This window comes from Pygoscelis adeliae, unplaced genomic scaffold (genome assembly GCF_000699105.1).
Source record: "Pygoscelis adeliae isolate BGI_AS28 unplaced genomic scaffold, ASM69910v1 Scaffold467, whole genome shotgun sequence".
Lineage (NCBI taxonomy): Eukaryota > Metazoa > Chordata > Aves > Sphenisciformes > Spheniscidae > Pygoscelis > Pygoscelis adeliae.
In genome coordinates this window covers 1,453,972-1,467,466 of record NW_008825253.1, presented here as the reverse complement: position 1 = coordinate 1,467,466, position 13,495 = coordinate 1,453,972, and positions in this window count along the sequence as shown.

Sequence of the window (13,495 nt, the reverse complement as noted above, 5' to 3'; positions counted from 1 at the left end):
AGAATCATAGAATCATTTTTTTTTCTGCTGGCTCATGTTCAGCCGGCTGTCGACCAACACCCCCAGGTCCTTTTCCGCCAGGCAGCTTTCCAGCCACTATCAACGATGATGATAATGGCAATAATAACGGCGAAGCAAATGGTCTATGGGATAGGATGAGCAAAGGACAAGCACGGTATGGGTGGAGGAACCGTGGCCCAGCCCAGGGATCAAGCTGAGGGCTCACCACTGCAGCAGAGTCCTGCTGCCCACGACTCACGGGATGAGTCACCGAGCAAACACCACAAAGGAACAGCAAACGGCTCCGGCACACCAGAACAAACCCGGTTCTCCGCTCACACACACAGCGAAAATCAATTCTGTCAACATCGGGGCGGGAGGATCAGACACGAGCGGAGGCAGCGAGCGCGGCTGGGCTGGCTCCCCTGTGTTTGCAGCCGGGATCGCCACCCTGCAGGTCCCGGAGCCTCGGCCGCTCGGCAAGACCAGCTCTCACAGCCTGGCAACGGGTTTGCCAGAAATTTGGTCAATCGAAGTTAAGACTGGCTGGGCTTTTTTTTAAACGGTATCAGCATCAATAACAGAAACTGCCCTTCTTGCCTCACATAGTCAATGCTGTGTCATAAACTTGGCTGCCATTATTGATACCAATATGACATCGGTGTCCATGTAAATGTCACTTGGCAGCAATAATGTCAATGCTGTGGTCCCCAGGGTCAATAAACAGCAATACCAAATGTCATCCAGCCGGAAAGCATTGAATAATTGGGAAATGCTAATACAAATGTAAAAATCAGGGATGCACGCGGGGCATGAAGTTTGTTTAGAGGAAGAAACTAATTTCACCGTAGTTCAGAGCTCTGACAGCTTCTGGATTCAGTCCTGCCGCCGCGGCGGCTCTTGCTCTTCGCTGCCGCTGTGGGCAGGGGCTGCCCGTGTGCTCTCTCTGCGTTTGCACTTCAGCTGGGCACAAAATCCACCCCGACCAGCGCCTGCCTGTGCTTCCCACGCACGGTTTCCAGCTGCTCTCGGGGAAGGGAAAGGCGCAGGGCACAGGCACCCACCGCCTGCCCTGCCAGCCCAGCGGAGCCGTTCAAGGCACACACGCGGGTCCTGGATGGATTTATGCCATGACATGTCTAATGATCCTTCCTGGGGTTCCTCGGGAAGTCGAAGGGAGAAAACATTTCTCAACTGCAATTGAGTGAAAAGCAAATACAGCCACTCTCTGGCCCTGCCTTTAGTGCACGGGGGCTGAGGAAAGGGTAACCCGCTTGAGGAGCTGGCGGACGGCAGCATCACCAGCTCAGGGCTTGGAGGGTGGTTTCAAAACGGCAAAATATTTCTGACTTATTGCCTATAACATCTGCTCCCGCCATGTCCTGCGCTGGAGAAGACGAATAGGTCCAAGAAGTGTGGCTGATCTGCGCCAGAAATGCCCTTTCAACCTAACCGATGATGTTCAGATGTTTTCACTGTAACTCTCAACTCACGCTTGAGCTCAGTGAGCAAAGTTATCTCAGCTCGACTGGTCTCTGCGCAGGCTCTGGACAGCCGTAACTGGCCTCGGGAAGGCTTTCAGCCTCTGCTAAACGCCTCAGTGCGTCCAGAATGAAAGAGGTTCAGTCCAATTTTGAGTGAGTAAAAGAGCACAGCCGGGCATTTGCAGTGGTTCAGCCACTGGGTACTGGGATTACCTGGGTCTTCCCTGTCTAGGATGTGAGCAGCCTCAACGCAGCAGCAGCTCTGCCAGACGTGTCCCTGTCCCGGCCCCAGAGAGGAGCCGCAGCCAAGCCCTCGGGGCTTGCTGAGCTCCCGGCGGATCCCGAGCTGGGCTGTGCACGGAGCTAACTGAGGCGAGAAGTGGCAAAAATAAAGGACAATAATAACTGCAACCATTACAAGCAGATGGGATTTTGGTACTTTCCATCACTTTCCATTCACTGCCTGCTCATCCTCGGTACCCAAGAGATGCCTCCGCTACAACACTGAGTTTTAGGAACGACCATGCCGACACTGGAAGCCCCCAAGGTCTGCCCCAAGACAACCTCCACGCTTACTCTTCTCGGTCAGGACAGCTGCATATTTTAATTCAGCTGCGGGAAACTGAAGTCCTATTCCCAAAGAGCCGAGCGCTACTGCAGCCAGGGTCTCGTGATACATTTGCATAAGCAGCAACATCCATCACGGACAGATAAAACTTACCTATCTCAGTACTGCAGTTTGATGGATTGACCCGCTCTGTTAAAAGAGAGTATTACTGGGAGAGCAAAGAGGTTTTTTTTTCCTGACTGCAATACTGAAAAAAAAAGGGGGGAAAATAAAATAAAATCCCCAATCAAACACTTCGTATTATACTTGGATCCATGGCACATTCTTCTGATGAATAGAGCCAATTATTTTTCAGAATAATTTAAGCAGCTTTGATTCAAGGGGCAGTTTAGACTGACATTTAAATGAGCTCAAATTTAAACTGAGCTGTATTATCAGCTAGTGATTTTCTACTTACTGCTTTAAATAACTCCATGTCCCGTGTTTGCAACGTAATAACTCCCCAAATTACGATAGTCTCAGGAGGCAAAGGACCTTAAGGACTGAGTGACCTGCTTTGTCGTGGGAAGTGCTCTGGGCTGAGGCAGGTGATGGGGATGCCATGCAGCAGCGCAGGGGCCCTGTGCGGTCGGGTACATTACGGTGCCAGAGAAGACACATCGCAGCATCCCAGTGCAGGACGCTGCTGGTCACGGAAGCGTCACAGTGTGGTTTGAGGGGCTTTGGAGTTAACCTTCTCCTCTGAACCCTCTCAGCCTCCCCAGAACCCTCATATCGCTATAGTAGCATTTATGTTGCATGGTTAGGTTTCCTCTGACAAACTCGGGTTTGGCTGGATGCTTCGGTGCTTTCTCTCTGCTTTGCTGTCCTGGATTAGCTGGTGAATGGCGGGGTCTGGATACATCCCACTGGCACCTAACCAAGCTTGAATGAACCCCGGGGAAATAACAGAGCAGCTGAAACCTGAAGCTTTGCCCCAAAGGGGAGCTGAGCCTGAACGCTGTTTCCTGGGGTTGCCACGCAGTCCCCTTTGGGTAGCGCCCTACGAACCTTTGGCCAGAAACACCGCCACATCGCCGAGAAAAGGACTTTGCTAGGAGCTGCTGGCCTGGAGCAAAACCAACTGGAAATCCCTCCTCAGGGCTCGCTCCTGGTAAACAAGCCATGTCTGTCCCTGACGCAGGGGACATTTCCCGGTGACTCCCAGGGCTGCATCACTCCTTACCCCTTTCCCTTGGGCTGACACAGGGGGACAGGCGTTTCTGGATGGCTGAATTCATCCGAGAGCTGCGACACATCATCTGCTCTCCCTGCGGTTTAACAGTTATAATGCAAATATAAATACATTCCCCGCGCCTTTCACAAAGATGTTCTTGGTGGCTTTTCTATTCAGGGACCTACCAGCCTCGCTGTGGTGGTATCCGAGAGCCCCATCATCTTTAAGGGCTTCTTTGCATGAGTAATGCATTTACATGCATCTCACCCAAAATGCTCTTTCATCCTCTCTATGTGCTTTTCCTCCTTGGCACAACTCTCCAGTTTTATTCCCTTTTATCTGAGCCATAGTCTGCGCTGGGATGACAAATGCAGCCCTTAATGCCAAAGGAAATGAGGCACATTTCATAGAATCATAGAATCATTAAGGTTGGAAGAGACCTCCAAGATCATCGAGTCCAACCATCAACCCAACACCCCCATGCCCACTAAACCATGTCCCTCAGCGCCTCATCTACACGTCTTTTAAATACTTCCAGGGATGGTGACTCAACCACTTCCCTGGGCAGCCTGTTCCAATGTTTCACCACTCTTTCAGTAAAGACATTTTTCCTCACGTCCAATCTAAACCTCCCCTGGCGCAACTTGAGGCCGTTTCCCCTCGTCCGGCCATTTCAGATGCAGCACTTCAGAGATAACAACCGATCCCAGGTGTGCCCAACCCAAAAAGCAGGGAAATGGCCCCGACTCTCCTCCCGGGAGCCTATGGGCTGCCCCATGGGGACCGGCTACAGAAACCTGGGGGACAAAGGCACATGTCGTAGGCAGCAGTGGCACGGTCCCAGCTGCTTTAGCCATTGCAGGTCCCTGTATTTCAGCACAGCTTGTTGGAGCTGAACCCTGAGCTTCGGCAGGTTTTGAATGGATGAACGGTATGTTAATATAGTAAAAGTGAGGAGTGTGATGATTTTATAACAAACTTCTTGAGGTTATGGGATATAAATACTTCCATCCCTGGAAGTATTTAAAAGACGGGTAGATGAGACGCTTAGGGACATGGTTTAGTGGGCATGGTGGTGTTGGGTTGACGGTTGGACTCGATGATCTTGGAGGTCTCTTCCAACCTTAATGATTCTATGATTCTAAAGCATCCACCTCCAGATCTGCATCCTCCAGTCCCGGTACCTCCACCTATGCAGCACTCATCGATCACGCACACATTCAGTAACTATGTCAACATGAAAGGTCTGTCGGTTCCCCCATTCCTCTGCTCTACAGTCTGCTCCGCTGAAAGCGTTTCACTACCAGCATCTTGGCAAGGCTCGCTGGTCATCTCCAAGCTCAATGGGAAATACCCTCTTCAGTGCCTGTCTCCCGACCAGCTATCACAAAGGGGATGGAAGAGGGGGATAGGAAGAAATCTAGTTATTCTGGTCCGTGGTGATGTATACATTGCATCATCCGTGACAAACCCAACATGCAAGCGCCTGGTTATTATCCTCACAGTGGTGCCCAGATCCCTCTACGTGGGACCCACTGCAAGGCCCCAGGGCTGGCTCTAGCTGGGGTCAGACCTATTCGACGCTCCCATGAGGGGCGCCTAAAAACGCCGGATGATGCAGAAACAAGCAGCTGCCTTTCACCAGGTCGTGCTGACTCTGGCTTGGATCACACTATTGCTCCGGCTGATGGAAAAACTGGGGAGCCAGAAAACACTTTTTACCCAGCCGCAGCGGTTGGGTTGGAAACATCAACTCCTTTTTTCTTTGCAGAAAGAGTCCGGCCGTGCAAGCGAACCTCTAGGTTAGAAGCTGATTTTCAGGCACCTCTCTAAATGTTTTATCTGCCCCAAAGACAAGCCAGTCTCCGGCACAATAAAAGCAACGCAGCGTCCGAACCCCACCTTTGCTAGGGATGGAGACTGGGCGCTGCGCCAGCATCCTGGTGAGAGCAGGACTTACTGCTCCGTGCCTGACAACCGGCCCACGCTAGAAAAATGCTGAAAATGGTAATTGTGCTCGAGCGCAAAAGCCGACAAGCCAAATCCTGGGAGCCTCAACCAACCTCTTTGTGCACAGTCCTCCAGGCACTCGCTCCTGCCCAGCCAGGGACTGAAATCCTGCAGTGGGGACCACAGAGCCACGGCAAGGGGATGCCCAGTGGCTCTGGGATAAGGATGCTGCGATGGGAAGGGGCAAAGGTCCCTGGAAGTGACTTTTGCAGCTGTCTGCAACCAGCTGTGACCCTAACAGCTGTCCTAGCCGGCCACGCCAGCATGGCCAGGAAAAGCCCCCAACAGCCTTAATTTTTCTCTCTGCTCGCCTCTGCTCTCTCTTGCTTCTGCCTCCAACTGGAATATCATCAAAATAAATAAGCAGTGGATCTCAAGATGCAGCTGACAGAAAAAAAAGAACGAGCGCTGGACATCCCTTTCGAACTGAGGGAACATGAGCCAGTTCTCAGCAGATTTTCAGCCCACACAAGGTTCAGACATGCAGTCTCTAACCCAGACCTCCACCACCCGTTTGCCTAGCCGAGCTTTGATGGAGAGCTAGATTTTTCTGCAGCCTCACATTACTACTTTTTTTTTATTATTGTTTTGGTGCAAACTAGTTTCAGTTTTGCGGATTTGGTTTTTGGGGCTTTTTTTTTTTTTCTTCTTTCTTTTTTTTTAACCCCCTGCGTTGATGAGCAGAGCCTGGTATTGCATTTGCTAATGACGCTCTGTGCCGCTCAGCGCCGCAGGGAGGAGCGCGGTGCGCCCGGTTTGGGGACCGTGAGTCCTTTGCGTGCCGACGCCGGCAGCACTGCTGAGCATACTCTTTACCCAGGCTCCTCATTCCTGTAATGCTCATTAACACCTGCACTGCTAACAAAGCACCGGGGTCAGGAGGAGCAGAGGCAAAGGGAGCGGGAAGGAGAAGCAGACCCTAAGGGAATTGGCGCAGGATGGGGCGAGGGAAATCCGGAGAATCGTGTCGGCCCAGGGCTCCAGCTGCATCCTGAAGGAAGGGAGATGCATTGCTGCATTATCTCAGATTATCTTTTTCTGGCTTGCAAAAGCCGGGCCGTGCTGGTGTGGCCAGCCAGGACAGCCCGTCGGGTGACAGCAGATGCCGAACGAGCCAAGTCTCTCTCCCACCTATCTCAGAGCTACAGGTGGGGAGGAAGCCCTGAGCACCGGGGCTGTGATGGCACCACGGGGGGCTCACAGTACTGGGGGTTCGGGTCTGCATCTGGGAAGCAGCTCCACAAAAGCCCAGCTGAAAGCAGCGAGCAAAAAGTGATGCTGACATTTCCCCCCGTGGGTGCACGTCCCACCGAGGGCCTGATCCTTCCCTCCTATTGGCATGGTCCAGCCGGCCTCGAGCAGGAGGGGCTGGGGAGCCCGCGGTAAGGACGCTGCTGGAGATGGGCTTTCCTTTCCACCTTTATTCAGCCCTGCATCACAATCCCCAAATATCTGTGCTGGCTGGAGAGCCCTTCAGACAGACGCAGGCAGCGTGGCATGCAAGGAGTTCGGTCAGTGCAGAAATCATCTGGGTCCCCAGTAAGGCTCTCCTTTTGGCATTATTTTTTCATTTAAAACCTATCATCCCAGTCAGATCCTCCCCGCTAAGCACCGAGAGGAGGGGAGCGAAGCTCCCGAGCGCTGCTCTGCTCCCCCTCCCCAGACAGCGACCGGTCGAGGAACGGCCCCATCCATCTCCCACTCACGGCTGACAAGTGAAATTGCTTCATATCCTCCCCAAAATGCGTGGAATGAAACCGAGATCTATTTTAACACATGTTCAAAGGGACACTGTGAAGTAGTTTAGATCCAAAATGAGAGATTTTGTAAACAAACCAACCAAACAAAAGACTTACAAAGCTTGATATTAATAGAAAAGTTATTGGGCTGTTTTTTTTTTTCCACACAGCAATAAAAGAAAGCTTTTTAAAAGTTCCCCCTGCAGCGTTTGCAACCCAAACAAAACAGCATTATTCTGACACACAAGAAATGAGCCCGACAAGGAGCAGAGAGCAGGAGCTGCAGAGAAGGCGTGCGGAGGGCAGCTCCGGGAGAGGTGATGAAAAGCTTTAACCCTCTTGTCCCCCCCCTTTGCACCCTTGTCCCCAAGCTCTCCTACCTCAAGTGCTCTCACAGCCTGGAGACCCCCCGGCATCAGCAGGGCTCCGCGGGAGGATGCTCCCGTTCGCAGGCAGCAGACGGGTGCAGAGACCCCCTGTCCCTTGCAGGGGTCCCGCCGCTGCCTGCAAATCCAGCGCCCGAGAAGCAGAGCCCGGGGCAGGGATGAGCAAAGAAATTTGGGCGTGCAACCACGAGAAACATCAGCGCAGTTTCTCCCTCTCCCTCCTGAGCAGGCCAGGTTGGAGAGCAGCCAGCTGCCTCGTGCTTCGTTAAGCCCCTGATCGTTAATGGTGGGTACTGATAGCTGCAGCTGGCAGCGAGGACCAGCTGAGGGGCTGGGTAGGTGTTTCCTCGGTGCTGCCGGGGCGATGCTCGGGGGGGATGCCGGCAGGCCGGGCTTGTTGTCTCAAATTGGGGAAAAAACCCACAAACTATGGGATTGCACAGGGCTCACACTGTCACGGTCAGCACGGACGGGCAGCACGTAGCGGCTCCGCTCCCGCAAAGGAGGGCTCGAAGGGGTTAGGAACAGCATTACTTAGGACGTGGCTCTTGGGAATGTGGGATGGAGAGGAAGGGGGTGAGGGGGTGAGAGGGAAACGGTGCTGATGGCGGGGACGTGGGATCTGTCACGCGAGCTGCACGGCAGCTCCTCCACTGCTGGGGGGCAGCCGGGAGGCGATCGAAGCCGTGCAGCAGCAGCCTGGGGCTGCCCTAGGACGGACCGGCAAAGCCATTCCCAAATCCTGGCCCGCGCATGAGCCCCATATCCTTTGGGAATGGGCAGACACCCGAATATCTGCTTGGGTGTAAGCCCTGAAAAGCCCAGCTTGGTATTGCAAAAAAGAAAACCCTGTTGCATTTCACCTGGCCAGTCAGCGTTTCGCAGCGAAGCCACCCCACGGGCCAGCAGTGCCCAGCGCAGGCACCGCTCCACGCTCCGCCCCAGTAAAACGTACACGTTTCAAGCCTGAGAGAGGGACAAAGTAATATCAGCTCCCTCCAGAGCCACACAACCCGCTGAAGGACGAAATAAGGGAAAACCCAAAAAAACCACAGGAAACGTAAACCAGTCTGCTACAAGGTGGGGTGCGTGGAGCCTCTGTTTTGAGAGGATCTGCACATCGCAACGCCTCGCTTTCCAACCGTTCCGAATGGGAATGGGAAAACTCCAAGCCAAGTGTGCCGGGGTGGCCAAATTATTATTGTATTTTCTTCATTTTCCTGCACTGCACTAAAATGAACATCAGAGATGCCCCACGATGAACGCATGCAACGCTGCTTTCCACTGCAAAGTCCTTCCCAATGCACCAACCCCCCTATCCCTGCAAGGTTAAAGGGAAAATCGGCCACAGCCCAAGGCGATGGGCAGGAGCTTTTACAAAGAGGAGAGAGCAGCGTATTTATCGTGAGGCTTTCTGGCTGAATAAAGCGACTCAGATAACACGCTTGGGCTCTGCTTTGTGCGCGAAGATAAAGGCAGGGGCAAAGCAGTGATGGATTTCACGGGGCGCTCGAGCTCGGGGAGCCTTCCGCGCCTTCTCCACCGTTGCAAACCGGGGCACCGATGGCTGCAACAACACACGGACGATATGCCATTTGGGATTAAACCCGCCAGAAAAGACTAACTGGCTTCACGAGCAACTTAAGAGCTGCAGGATTGTGCCCTGATGGTGCAGTGGATCCTGATGCAGCGTCAGAGGTGGAAGCACATCAGTCCAGCTCTGCCCCAGCTCTGGACCGGCAGTGCCTGCTGCAGCTTGGGAAGTGCAGCTCTCGAGGAGATAACGGCGGCTGGCGCTAACCTGGGCCAGCCCAGGTTGTCTTAATTGCTTACCTTGGGTTGACGCTGGCACTGGGGGCTAGCTGGAAAGGGATGGGGTTTTATTAAAACCAGGCTTGTTTTTCATAAAATTGGGAGATTAAACTAATAATATCACTCTGCTGCTGTATAAACCTTTACGTCCTTGGGCTTTAATAAATTTTGCAAAGGAGGGAAAGATTACCAGCCATATTTCGTAACTAGTGGAAAACAACTTGGGTGCAGCGGCTTGGGCAAGCGCAGAATGAGGGAGGGGTGAAGGGACCTGCCTCCCCATCCCGCAGCCGGCTCCTGCGCCGGGCAGTGATTCTCCTCCAGCTGTTCTGCCAAATTCGGTTCCCACCGATGCGGAGGGCTGCGATCCCCCCCCCGCCCCGGGCTGCCTGCAGCAGGCAGCTCTGCAAGAGCAGAATTACCCATACGGCCCGGCACAGGCAGCGGGGCCCCTGAATTTCAGCGTCTTTACTGGCCCAGTTCTGCCCCAAGGTGGTGTCACCGCCACTGCAGCCACCTCTCTAACCCGTCCTTGCGATCCTCACCCCGCAGCATCGCTGCGCGGAGGTGGGAGCACCCAAAATTTCTCCCGAAACAGGGAAGCCTCGCTCTCTCCCTTTCACCTGCCGGCAGCTCCAGCTCTCTGGTGTTGTACAGGCACGGGAGGCGCTTGGAGAAGCCACGAGCAACGCTTTGCCTGGCCGGGTCCCATGCTGGAAAATGAAAAAGGAATTGCAATTTACACTTTAAATGAGTTAATGTTCATGAAGGGCTCTTGTATCAGTGCAGGCGGCTGTCAGAGCCAACGCAACAAAATGCTAATTCAGCTCTGCAATCAATGGCATCTTTCTTAGAAGTGGCTAGATAATTATGTCTAAACAGAAACGAGTTTTTTAAAGAGGTAAACAGCTGAAATTCATTACTTCCCTCTCTAGTTAGCTGGAGTAAATTGGTGATGTTGGCAAACGCGGGAGGTTTCTGAGGGCTGCCCTTGGGCAAGTTCAGGTACTGCTGGTAGCCACGATGCAACGGGGAAGGGCACGATGCCACCCTCCACGCTGGATGTCACTGGCATGAAGAAAACTTACAGGACCAGAGGATGCAATTACAACCAATGCCTATCAGACGTAGGTCTGACCCAAGTCGGGCAGTCGTCGTGTCCCCAGCGCTGAGCCATGCAACCCCCGTGGAGGGATGTGCCCGTAGGGAACAGCGGAGTTTGGGCCACGGGGAACAGAGCTGCAGCCCACCAGCTTATCTCCTGATGCATCAGGTCTCCAAGAGGATATTTATTTAGCAATGTCTTGCTAATAGAAGAAAAAAATGATCAGTTAAAGCTATTTGGAAAGACTGCAGCAAACTCTGGTCCTACCTTGAGAGATAATTACTCATCTGGTTTCCCTGTCTAATAAACACACTTCGGTATTAATGAGGCCCCTCCTCAGCACCACTTACAGCTTTCAAAAGAGCCTGTCGGCAAATCACCAGGTAAACCGATCACAGCCCTGGGGTGCACATGGACTTTAGCAAAGCTTGGGGGAAAACACATAAAACTCAACCTCTCGGATTTTTTTCAGTGTGCACAGACACAAACAAGACCCACAACGCCCGCGGCGGGCAGACAGGCACCGGGCTGGGCTCAGCATCGGGGATGCTCCAACTTACTGCATCGGCCCCCGCCGCGCAGGAAATCCAAAGCGCGTTCTGCTGGGCGCACACGTGCCCGACTCAGGCTCTTAGCAAGTGTTATTGCCAGCGGAGCAGAAGAGCTGATTGGGAAAGCAGGGCTGGGAGAGGCTCTCAGATGTCAGACCCGCGTTCAAAGCAGAGGGTACGTGCGAAGCACCGCGGGGGTGTTGGGGTCCCGGCATGGGCTCCCCGGGCGACCATCGGCTGCCCAGGGAGTTTGGGGTCCGACCCCCAGCCCGCTGCTGTCTGTGGAGAGTCTCCTCCTGACCCAAGCAGGACTGCCGCGAGCCAAAGGAGAACAAACATTGACCTGGATGCTGAAATGAGCTTGTGGAGGGTTTCTTGGCTGCTAGCTGCTTTTTACTCGGGCTCAATGGTTATAAAATTCAGTGGGTGTTTGCAATGGAGAGCGACAGCTACCAGCCAGAGCGAGGTGAAGGATGCCAAGAGACTCTGCGAACCGGGCTTTAAATTTTGATAGAGATCATCTGGATTTGAGCCGGCTCCTTTTTGTGTTTGCCTCTGGAGGGTGCTGCAGGGAAGAGGCTTTTTGCTCAGAGCACTGATGGGCATTTTAACCTTAAGCTGCAACAGCAACTGGCGGCATTTAGGGTTTAGTACTTGGTCAAGCACGTCTGTAAACTCAACCAGCTGTGGCCCCAGCCCAGCAAAGCTCTTAAACGTGCCTTCTCCTGTGGATTTCGCCCAGGCTTAAAGAGCGGGCAGGGCAGTAAGGGGAGGGCGAGCCTGACGCATCAGGAGGGGAAGATGCAATGCTGCCTGATGGCAGGGAGAGGATGGGCTCAGCAGCGAGTGATGGGGCAGGAGGGGAATTCCCAGGACATCACCGGTGGTATTATTTACACGTATTTCAGAGGCAAGTCGGGACCAAGGAAGCATATAATGACGGTAATTGGTGGCACACAGATGATTAACCCCAATTTCTCAAGTTCTGCCAGTGCAGTTTTCTTCGTCTCGATTTTCTTCTTCTGAAAAGTACTATCTTGGGTTTATTTTCCACTAGCGAATGAACTCAGGGCTTCCAGCTTTAACTGGGCAATTCTGTGGCAACGAGAAGTTGGTATCTTGTGCAGGCAGGACGGCAGGGCTGAGCAAAGAACAACCCACATCTGGTGTTTCTCCCATTCAATAACAGAACAAAGATAAAACACGGTGTTCAAATAAAAGCTAAAGGCATCATAGGAAGCACACAGCTGCAGAAAGGTTTCCAGGCTTAGCACATAAGCTGGAAAGCAATAAATACCAGCCCAACGCAGCGACTCCCACCTCGGGCTGAACTCTTCTGGAGGTGTTCTGGCTGTATATGCCAACCTCCTTTTCTTGCATGAGAGGAACTGTCTGTCATGGCGTGGATACAAAACCAAACATAAGAGAGGTAACAATTCATCTGCAAGCACAGACAGGCTGGGAAAAAGGAGAAAAGACACTCGCATGAAGCAGCATGGGCAATCCTTTTGAAAAGACTTTGCGGTCCTCCTCTGGGAGAACTTGTCTCACGGATTTAGCACCAACGTACTCGATGTTCAAGTCACTAAACGTGCATAATAAATCCAGGGAAATACCCAAACCCATTTCTCTAGGTTAATTCTGGGCCTTTTTAACATTTGGTGTGACTGAACGGGTCAAAGGTTTACAAAGTGCCAGCAAAGAGAGACGGTGCCTGAGTCGTCCTTTTAGGAGCTAATGCAACGTCTGACCTCCAGCCCCAAGTCAGCCGTGCTGCTTTCTGAGCTGTCCAGAGAGCTTTCACTGGCCTCGCTGCTCCCGACAAGGAGGACACTTGATGGTGGGGACACTGGCGCTTCAGGCTCTTCCTAACTTTTCCTTGTGTGTCTCCTCCTCCAGGGATTTTCTGGAAGCTCCAGCCACCAGCACACATCCAACCTGGTTACGATACCAAGTCGCAGTGCTCTTAACCCGATGAAAACCCTTAAGACCTGGTGGCACCAAAACTCATTTAGAGTAGCTAATTGCAGCCCTAATGAACACAGATCTTGCACCCCTGTGGTTTTGACGTGATTGCTTTCTCTACCCGTTCTCACTGAGAGACTCTGGATAGGATAACCCAGACTCGCTCTGTGTTGTACCCAAGAGAATTCTCCGCAGATGGGTGTGACGCTACAAGGCACTCTCTTCTCTCTCCCGCTGGTCCATGGCAGTCATTCTCATGGGCGGTAAACGAGAAGGGCACAGTGCATTGCATCCCTCACCCTGCCCACGGGTAATACATTTCTACATATTCCTGCCTCCCATCGTGCCAGCGGCTCAGCATCTGCACCGGGAAGGATCTGCTGTTTCTGTCGACGGCAAAGATGGAGTTCCCCAGTTATGAAGTTACCCACGTCTGTAAAATCTTGAGTGTGGCACAGATTCTCAAAATCATCCGGGAGACTTACTCCACTGACCTTCTACAGTGTTTCCTTGAGTTTCCATCTGCAGCTATTGAAGCAAACCTGTCCCCTAGAAGACTTCTGTGCCCTTCTCCACGCACTGAACAAGGTGAGAATGGCGACGGCCTTCTCTTCTGGTTTTAACATCAGGACCTCTGGTCCTGATGTTTCTCACTGTAA